Source organism: Astatotilapia calliptera, chromosome 6 (genome assembly GCF_964374335.1).
Source record: "Astatotilapia calliptera chromosome 6, fAstCal68.1, whole genome shotgun sequence".
Classification (NCBI taxonomy): Eukaryota; Metazoa; Chordata; class Actinopteri; order Cichliformes; family Cichlidae; genus Astatotilapia; species Astatotilapia calliptera.
The window spans coordinates 36,259,271-36,269,342 of record NC_137427.1 but is presented as its reverse complement, the minus strand read 5'-3'; the positions used below and the strand labels follow the sequence as shown (position 1 = coordinate 36,269,342).

The 10,072-nt window shown below is 38.7% G+C and overlaps 1 long non-coding RNA gene across 1 annotated transcript; it reads left to right on the top strand.

The window, feature by feature from the left end:
• The first annotated feature begins 8,025 nt into the window (after window positions 1-8,025).
• LOC145429585 (uncharacterized) lies at window positions 8,026-8,979 on the top strand. The gene is made up of 3 exons (XR_013909830.1): window positions 8,026-8,166; window positions 8,241-8,518; window positions 8,693-8,979. It is a non-coding gene; the product is annotated as an uncharacterized LOC145429585 (long non-coding RNA).
• Window positions 8,980-10,072: the final 1,093 nt, after the last annotated feature.

Genomic DNA, 10,072 nt, shown 5'->3' with positions numbered 1-10,072 from the left:
ATGCTGTATGTTACTTAGTTACTCACAGAAGAGAGTAATTTGTTATGCTACTCATTAGAATATGTCTTCATTGCTCTGTAAAATGACTTGAAACACAAAAAAAGCGACATGAAATTCCACATTTTGGGGATCTGAACTTGTCATGTAACATATAAACGTGCTGTTTTTGCAAGGAGCTGAATTACACAGAGCACCATCTATCTGTGGAAAAATAGCATTTATTTACAGGGGTCTGATTGGTCAGATCTGTTTTTGTCACCTGTTCAGGCTCTGGCTGCTTTGGCTGGCTGGGGCCAGCATCTATTCAGTCTTGAAATCACCCTGAGGTCTTGGCTAGCTTGGGATTATGTTGTTATCTGTGCAGATGCTTGCAAAGAGCCCAAGTTCTGTTAGCAGTATAATGAGGTTGTGTTTGTCCTAAATGCAGTTTTCACATGACCATCGTGTAGCTTTGTAACACATTGCACCCAACACTTTCTGTTGGTGCTACTAATTTTTTGTCTGTGCTATCGCTTCTCTACCCAAATGCCAGGCATACTTAAACAAGAGGAACACCTACACAGACACAGCCACAGTCACAGAGCAGGGATTAATCAGACCTTTGACCCAAACATTAATGGCAGACCCAGCAGTATTTCCTGCTGATTTGTTATCTCTTTATTGTGCAAAGTCTGTTCTTTTTTTTCTTCTTTTTAAACAAGACTCCCCATGCTGAGAGAATGATTGTGAGGGCAATACCAATCAGGAGAAATCAGTTTGGAGTACATCCTCCATCTTTCACTCCTGTCCCCTTTACTCGTCTCCTCTTATCTCTTCTTTTATTATCGTCACCTTGTACTCCAAAACTCTTCCTCATTCTGACTCCTGTTCACCTGCAATTTCCTCTTCCCTCTCCCTTATTCTTCCCATCTCTGCCATTGTCTTGCCTCTTAACAGTGTTGGTACTCACAGGGTCAAGTGTATTCATGGAACCTGTGGTTGACTGCCTCAGTATAGGATAAGAAAACTTAGCATCCTCAGGCTCAAGTGTTGCTGACCATCAGTTTGGTTCATATTTTTAAAATGGTTCTCTGACATGTAATGTAACGGAATACAAATATTAATTGTTTCTTACAGAAACTTACAGAAAAGACAAGTTGATGACTGATTAGTGTGCCACCCAATGACACCATAGATGGATGACCGGGCTCTAAAAAGTAACTTGTATAAAATTAAAATAAAATAAAACAAATGAAATAAATGGGATTTGTGTAAATGCTCTGTAATCTGTATTTCAGCAATATTTCACTGCAGTAGCATCTGCAAACTCAGATATGACCTAGACCTATGCTGCAACCAGACACCAGACACTTCACTTTTGATAGCTGTCAGGTTATCTAAGTCTGTAATACTTTAATGCTGTTTTTTTAAGTGGCCTTAATTTGTGTTATAGAAATCCAGCTGTGAAAATGCTGTGACGCTGTGCAAAATGTAAATTAAAACAGAATGCAATCATTTCCAAATCTCATTAATTGATATTTTATTTAAAGTGGAAGTGTGCAGCAGTGTTTCTGGATAATCTTTATTGGATGATTGAGCTTTAATCTGAATTTGTGGATGGCATAGCAAACTATGTTCACAGAAAGTGATTTCTGGAAGTGTCAGTGCATGCAGTAATTTCCATGACAGAATTATGTCTGTTTTTATTGCAGTTTCGCCTCAAGGTCACGGGCTTCCAGTATTGATTTCTGACCTTGTTCCTTGTCCCGTTCTCCAGATTCTTTAAATCTGTTGATGGCATCATATTTTTAGATGATGAGATATTACAAGCCTTGACAACTTTATGTTAGGAAACATTATAATGAAATAGTTTTCTATAAATTCCTCTATGTAGTAGTGTGATGACCTTTACAGTAAAGCAAACACAAACAATGACAATACCACCCCACCCAAATGTGGTGTCACCACTTTAGTAAAAGTAACAATACCACACTGTGAAAACAATACCTAATAAGACGTATCATTAGCACATTTTAAAGTCTCAAAAGTTCTTATTCTGTAAAATAATTAAAAGCTTAAGAAAGGCCAACACTATACAGTAATTTAGAAAAAAGCAGACAACATTAAAAATTGATCTAAAAAATAAAATAATCACACCTGAATTGAAAGGCTTGAGCACTGTGTAACACGGTTAACTGTCAATATAAATCAAAGCAAGGAGCTTGAAAAGCAGGCGACTGGATTTGTTTAATGTTTCATCTCTCATTGAAGAGGCTTCTTCAGTTCTGAGCAAGTGCTTTCTCCTCGGCCTGTAAACACGTGGTGATACATTTTAGACAGTATTTTTTATAGATAAATTTCCAGTAGTGTCACGCTGAGTTTTAGGGTGGCACAGGAGGTAGAGGAGGTTATCTGCCAGAGGTGTGGACTCGAGTCACATGACTTGGACTCGAGTCAGACTCGAGTCATTAATTTTATGACTTTAGACTTGACTTGAAAAAATGTTGTAAGACTTGTGACTTGACTTGGACTTTTACACCAATGACTTGGGACTTGAATTGGACTTGAACCGGTTTACTTGAAAAGACTTGATATTTCACCCCAAATATAAAATTTAACACGCATATTATATAGAGATTGAAAATGTGACGTCATTCACGGGTAGAACCGCAAAGGATTCTGGGAACTCGTGGCAAGAAGTACTAGCGCACGCAGGCTTTCAATTAAAATCAGTTACACAGCGATAAAAAGAAACACAAAAATGTCAAGAAGCTGTTGTATTATTAACTGCAATAGCCGGTCGCATGACAGCCACGGGAAGCCGACGGGTAAAGAGATCGGTTGTTATCGGATTACGACGTTTAAGAGAAATTGTTCAGCCATGTTTCCGAAGTGACAAACAGGCGACGGATGGCCTGGATTGCAGCCATTCAAAGATCAAATATAACGTCCCAGAACACTCCAGCTCACAGGTTAGTCTGCTCCAAGCATTTCCACAAAGGTCAGTCTGCTGTTGTAGTTAATACGTCATTTTCATAACATAATTGGTGATATAGGTTACAAGCAAGTCTGGCGCTGAACAGAAATAGTCGTGCTATGCTCCTTTGTTTATTGTGCATAAATAGTGAATTGTCCTGACACAATATTGCGTTTCGCTTCTGTTATTATGGTACATTGACAAAAACATATACTTTTATTCACAGGATAAAACAGGTTTTTTGTATCACTAATTGCCCAGTACGATTACAGCATACAGTATTATTGTCACTGCTACATTTCTGTGATGCTACCAGAAATTATTTCCACTACTAATTAATTACCGTTGAGCTCAAAGGTCCTATTAATAAACGGTTAAGGAATGTGTATTTATGAAGACGATTTGTGAGACTGGTAAACTTATGATACGTACGATGGTCTTTCGTTCTACACGGTGCATTTCAAGGTCCTGCACCCATCCGTCGGTAAACTGTACCTGGGCTTGTTGCAGTGACCGGAAGTTACTAAACTTCATGAGTGTATGCACTCACTCCAAGAACCGTATGCTTATAAATATGCATATAAATATGCTACGATGAGATAGCTGACTTCATCTAACTAGCAAATGTTTTCCAGGCTACGTTGGTGATGCAGTTCTTTTTAATGTGTATGATATTTTTGTCATGCGATTTTAAAGCTGGTCCTACAACCGCATCCAAGAATAACATGCAGCTTATCTCAGAACCGTTGGTGAAAATTATTCTTGGAGCTAGGTTTAATTGAGCTGCATTTTAAAGAGGTGCAATTTCACAATTTGTGTATATTTTCTAAGTTCACTATTTTGTCATGTGTTGAGAAAAACACAGATTTAAAAATTACATGGTCTAATATTTACATTTAGCATAACTGCAACATGCTTTTTTTCGTTTTTTTTAATGACTCGAAAGGACTTGAAATTCAAAATTTCAGACTTGTGACTTGACTCGGACTTTTACACCAGTGACTTGAGACTCGACTCTGACTTGCCTGACATTACTTGAGACTTGACTTGAGACTTGAGGATAAAGACTTGAGACTTACTTGAGACTTGCAAAACAATGACTTGGTCCCACCTCTGTTATCTGCTAATCTGAAGGTTGGTGGTTTGATCCCTGGCAGCTCTGGTCTGCATGCCAATTATCCTTTGCACAATATTAACCCCAAGTTGCTATTCAATGTATTCATCAAAGTATGAATGTGTGTGAATATTAGATAGAAAAGAAAAAAGTGCTTGTCTGAATAGGTGAATGAAGCAACTTGTTTAAAGCCCTTTGAGTGCTTGGATGGAGTAGAAAAGCATTATATAAGAACAAGTCAATTTACCATCCATAAGGCTAAAGGAATCCTCACCTTTTGAATTTTCCTTTGATCATTAAATCAGACATGACATCAAGGCTTTCCTTGCTAACCCTAGCTCCTCTACGTTACACCTTTTGGCCAAACTGATTAACCAGAGAAGAAGTAACATGCTTAATTACTTGCTAATGTTTCCTCTATAACCACACATGAGTCTGTATATAATAGAATACAGATTCTAATTGATTTCACATATTTGAAAGCAGAAGCAGCTGGTTTTGCATGATGGTCTCCAGTCAATCTCCTGAGAAAAGGGTCAACCTCAGTGTACATGCATGCTACTGAACTCTCAGCCTGACAAGCTCAAGCTGACTGTGATCACATGTCATGGTCCTGGGTCGTTGACCCAGCGTTTTGTGTTTATTCTGATTTGTATTAGTTTAGGGTTGACCCTGAAGTTAGTGTATATTCAGCCCTACCTGTGTCTGTCCTTGGTGCTCTGTTCTTGTCCCCGTGTGTTCCCTGCTTTACTTTGTAGGCTCGTTTCCTAGAGTTCCTGTCTTATTCTGAAAGTCTGTGTCTCCTCCGGTCCTCATGTGTATTAGGTTCAGCTGTTCTTCCCTCCTGTGTGTGATTACCTGATTACCTTGTGTGTGTGTATATTTAGTGGGTGTCGGTCTGTGTTCTTTGTCGGCTCGTCTGCGTTCATCCATGTATCACTGCATTATCTGCGTTCTTCTGCGTTCAATGGTGTTCCTGTCTCTGCGTCTCTCTGCCCCGCACCCCTTTTGAATGGTCTCAGGTTTGTCACTTAGTTTCTCCCAGTTTAGGTTTCCGTTTGTAATTGCTCATGCTGCGTTGCCTGCTTTTGCCACCTCCACCTTGTAAATAAACATCACTCGTATCATCAGTTTGCTGCATTTTGGGTCCTCCTTTTCCTCCACACCACACGGCTCACTCCGCCAGCCGTGACAGTACGAGCCGACAAAGTAAAGCAGGGAACACACGGACTGATTTACAACACGGGGACAAGAACAGAGCACCAAGGACAGACACAGGTAGGGCTGAATATACACTAACTTCAGGGTCAACCCTAAACTAATACAAATCAGAATAAACACAAAACGCTGGGTCAACGACCCAGGACCATGACATCACAGGTTCGAAGTAATTTACATAATGGATGGAAACATGTAGTTTTTTGAGATTTATTCACTTCAGTAGGTTTGAATGGATTTCTCTACTTAGATTTCACTTGGGCAAGTACTGTCTATCTTGCTTACCCTGTATAGTGTCATTGATGGCGTAAATATGCTACATCAGGTATTGCACCAGATTTTTTACACATGAGGAAAGGCACTTATTTGTTGCTCTAGCAAAAGAAATGTCCATGTCCCAGCTGCAGTCCTTGTGCTCCTGGCTGGATCCAAGAGTTATATCACCAGAGATAAAAGCTCAAAGAAGGACTTTTAAGAGCTTTGCTATTTCTTTCCATCCAAAGTTTCATCCAGAATTGTGTTTTGTGAACTTTGCTTTCCACTTTGTATGTGCAGTAGCTCTCTTGTATTGTTTCTAATATAAATTCAAGAAGAGTGCGCGCAGTCTGGCTAGTGGCTGTGCTTGCTGTTTTCCATTTTGGCAGTGTTTTAATTGTAGCCCCTTGGCTTTTCTAAGGACGCTCTGCAGGGCAAATATGCATTTCACTTTTATACCTTTTTTATTTCATTGTTGCTTTAGGATTTTTTTTTATTCAAAATTGTACTTTTTTTTTATTATGGAGTAGTTTAGTTGGCACTGGGATTATATTTCTAATTAGTGACTTTTGGTGTACTTTGGCTTTTGCACTTACTGGGGTTTTTTCCAGGCTTTTTGAACTGTCAATATTTTTTTTTTAAATGTCTAACAACTTCAACCCTGACTCTCTTCCTTCTTCTTTTATGCTGCTTTTTTGCCTCTAGTCCATCTTGTATTCAAAATGAAGTCATCCTCAACCTATGAAAGCTGTGTCTTTACATTCAGTGTGTTTTGTTTTGAAGGCATTTTCACGTTAAAACAGTCTTTCTCCAACTGTTGCCTAAAGTATAAAGCAACTCTACATAATGAAGCACACAAAGTATAGACATAGATACATTTAAATACACTGTACTTAACTCTTAAGTACAGTGTCAAAGTACAAGTTTTTATATTCACTCACTACATTTTGACATAAATACCTATAATCTTTCTACTGCTTACATTTTCAAAATAGGTTTGTTACTTTATCTATAAAACATTTAAGTGAATTATTATTTTCTCTCGGAGACATCAAACTGATTTGAACTTAAATGAAAAGAACCATAACACATAAAGATCACTCCTATTTTATATTATATTTTGTATCATTTATTGTACTATACTGCGACTCTTGTTGCGGCACTTCACCATAAAGCTCTATAGAAGAGGATAAAGGATAGAGGGAGTAATGTGTGCTAAGCGGCAGGTAATTTTAAATGCAGTGTTTCTAACAGTTCATATCAACAGATATGAACAAACTCATAAACTGTTCTTGCAGCTTAAAGTACAACTGCTGTATTTTCCAATGAAAGGGGGAAAAAAGGACATTAATGTGTGACACTCTCAGGGTTGAAGAATTGTGTCCTGCAAAACTAATTTAGGTATACTACTTTGTGTTACTCAAAGGTTGCTGACCAGCTGCTCCTGGAAGTACCGTGATCCAGGGGGAAGCTCAGAGGCGACAGGGCCTTTTCTATTGTGGCTCCTAAATTATGGAATAACTTGCCCCTGCACATTAGAGAGGCCCCTTCACTGCCCACTTTTAAAGCACGTCTTAAAACCCATTTTTATTCTTTGGCTTTTGATGTTAGTGAGACTTAGTTTCTCTTTTAATTAAATTATTTATTAACTAAAGAATTTATTATTATTATTGTTGTTATTTATGTTTTGGCTTTTATTTATATCTTATGTGATTGTATTATTTTGTTCTAATGTACAGCATTTTGTGTCAGCTGTGGTTGTTTTTAAAGTGCTTTACAAATAGAAATGATGGTGAAAATACAGTTTAGCGCATGCTATACTGGATAGTTTATAGTACTGTACAGTTTAATGTGATGTGCTATCTTAGTCTAGCACAGTGTTCATTGTAAGTGTGGGGTTATGTCAAGGGTAGCAGACATTAAATCAAATTTAAGGTCATGATACTGATTAGATTCACTCGCTGAATTCTAGTTTAATACTGTCTAGGGGTTGGAAATCAGCCACGATAGCTCATGGAACATCTGCTTATCTTGTTGAATTATCTTGGCTAAATCCACAAAGAGCAGCACCGCAGCTCAGCTGATAACAGTCAGAATATGAAATTTAGTTATTCTGACTTACTTCCCATGCTACCATCACAGGATTTCCACAACTGCCAAATTCCACTTTATCCGTTTATCCCAGTAATTTTTCTGTTTAACTTTTGAGGCAAAGTCACTCATGCACAGTGTAAGCAACAGCAAACAGAGCTAGTGATTTTTCTTTGTTTTTGTTTGTTTTTCTCTCCTTGGGTTCTAAACAGATGACCATACTGAGCACATTTATTAGAATTACAATTTAAGTTAAAATAAAATCTGCATTACTGTATGTGGCAGGATGAATGTTATCCTTCGGTCCAACCCACTTTCAGCCTGGCCCATTAGGGGGCGTTGGTATAAATAGTGGCCATTTGAGTGTCTCTGCGTCGCTTGCCTGTGATCTCCTTTTTGGTCACCTGACTTCCCCTCGGTGTGGTGGAGATCATTTGCGGGTTATTCTTCTGAAGCCTCCATCGCGGCTGGTCGTAGCTATAGAAGCCTCCTCTGAGCTATTCTGCTTACGTTCTGTGACCCGGCTTACTTGGTACGTAATCAACTTTTGTTACGCTCTCTGCCTTCTATTGTTCTTTTATAGTAATTATTTATTATGTTTCGCAGGAAGTGTGGGCCTTAGTTTTGCGCCAAGCTACGCGAACTGAAGTGCTGCTGTTTTGCCTTGCTGTGCTTTTACCGTCTGTTCCCGTTGTGAGAATTCTTTCCCTGCTGCTGTCAGCTTTTACAGTGGACGTCGGCGTGGACAACGGCCATATGCATGCCGGTTATCGGAGTCAGCTGGCGTGCATATTGATTGACTGTTAACTTATCGTCGTGTGGACGGCAAGTTGGAGCAGTACGGCGATTCCGTTTGCTCCAGATTTTAGAGTTTTATTCAGATTGTATGTTGTTTTATTGCTTTTTGATTTGTAGTTTGGATTTTCTGTTACACCACTGGTGGGAGGCCCTTTTTCTAGCTGTAGATCACCAGTGTGGTCCTGCAGTTGGGTTATCCCCCGGTGCTACACATTAGTTTGTTGTAATATATTAACATTTTCTTTGTTTCTTTTATTCAGATGCGGAGTGCCGACGTGGAGGAGACTAGGGTGCCTTGGTGGTGGGATCCCTTGAGTGTACACACCTGCCTTGTCTAGTTTATTAGTGTGAGTGTGTGATAGTGTGTTGCACTTGTGTTTTGGTGTGTTTTCTTTCTTTAGTTGTGTGTGGCATCCCTGCCCCTCCACTGGTAAGCCTCAGCTCTGAATACCTTTTTAAGCATATTTGTATTTGAATATTTATGATTATGTTTTTATTCGGTGTTTTAAATAATTACCAATAAATTGTCAATTTGTTTATTATTGAACCTCGTCTCTGGATTGAGTATAGCGAACCTAAGTGCCTTTTTGGTGATTTAGTGTCATTTCCAGTATTCTCTGGGTGAAATTCCCAGGGTGGCGTTGTCGTTCTTTAAAACTGAAGAGTATTTACTTTATATCCCAACCTCGTCTCGCCACATATAGTAATATAATTTCACTATTAAATCAGTATGACATGGGGTTTCCTAATTTTTCATAAAATTACTTGGTGTCACAGCAAGAGGGCTTTGGGTTTGAATCCACTGGATGAAGCCCCTCCATGTGGAGTTGGGTCCAAAGATATACATGTTAGGTCAACACCTATTTCTCAATTGGGGTGAGCGTGTGATGTTCTGTGTTAGCCCTGTCATAGATTGGTGACCTGATATGGCATAATCGTCTTATTGTCCAGTGACAATTAGAATAACCTCTAGCCCAACTACAGCCTGAAATGGATAAAGAAAGGTTAATGGATGGGTGGATATTGTAAGAAAGAAAGAAACATGTACGAGATTCCAGATTCCACGATTCCAAATAAAGACATTGCAGCATGTCTACCTGGGTTACCTGAAAAGTTGCTCTTTTTCCCTTTCAGCTTCTCGGTACTTACAGTTTTTCTCTCTCCTATAAGGCATATGTATATTATATACCACAGCAACAGATCTTGCTTAAGTTTAAGATAAAGTTAGTACTGCCCGGATAGTTTCTGCATGCTGAGATATGTGTGAAAGGAAAGGCTGAATTTATGCTACTGCAGTTTTTAGGGTGCGAGTTTATTTTCCTTTCCACTGGCATTGTCAATGCCCCAGTTCAGAATATAAAACAGCTTTGGGATAAAAGCCAAAAGAGACAGAAAAATAGCACATATTGAGTCTTTTTAAGTATTTGTGCTGACAAAGAAAAATCAAAATGCATGTTTCCACACATGGAGAATGTGGAAGTTTTCAAGTCTTACTGCTAGAAGTGGAAGTGCTTTTGTTGGGATATTTTGAATCCAGTACTAAACTACATTAAAGAGTTGAAGAGTTGATTCTTCTCATAAAACCAAATGAAGTAAAGACAATGCACTACAGTAAATTAACGATAACTTAGGGGCATGAG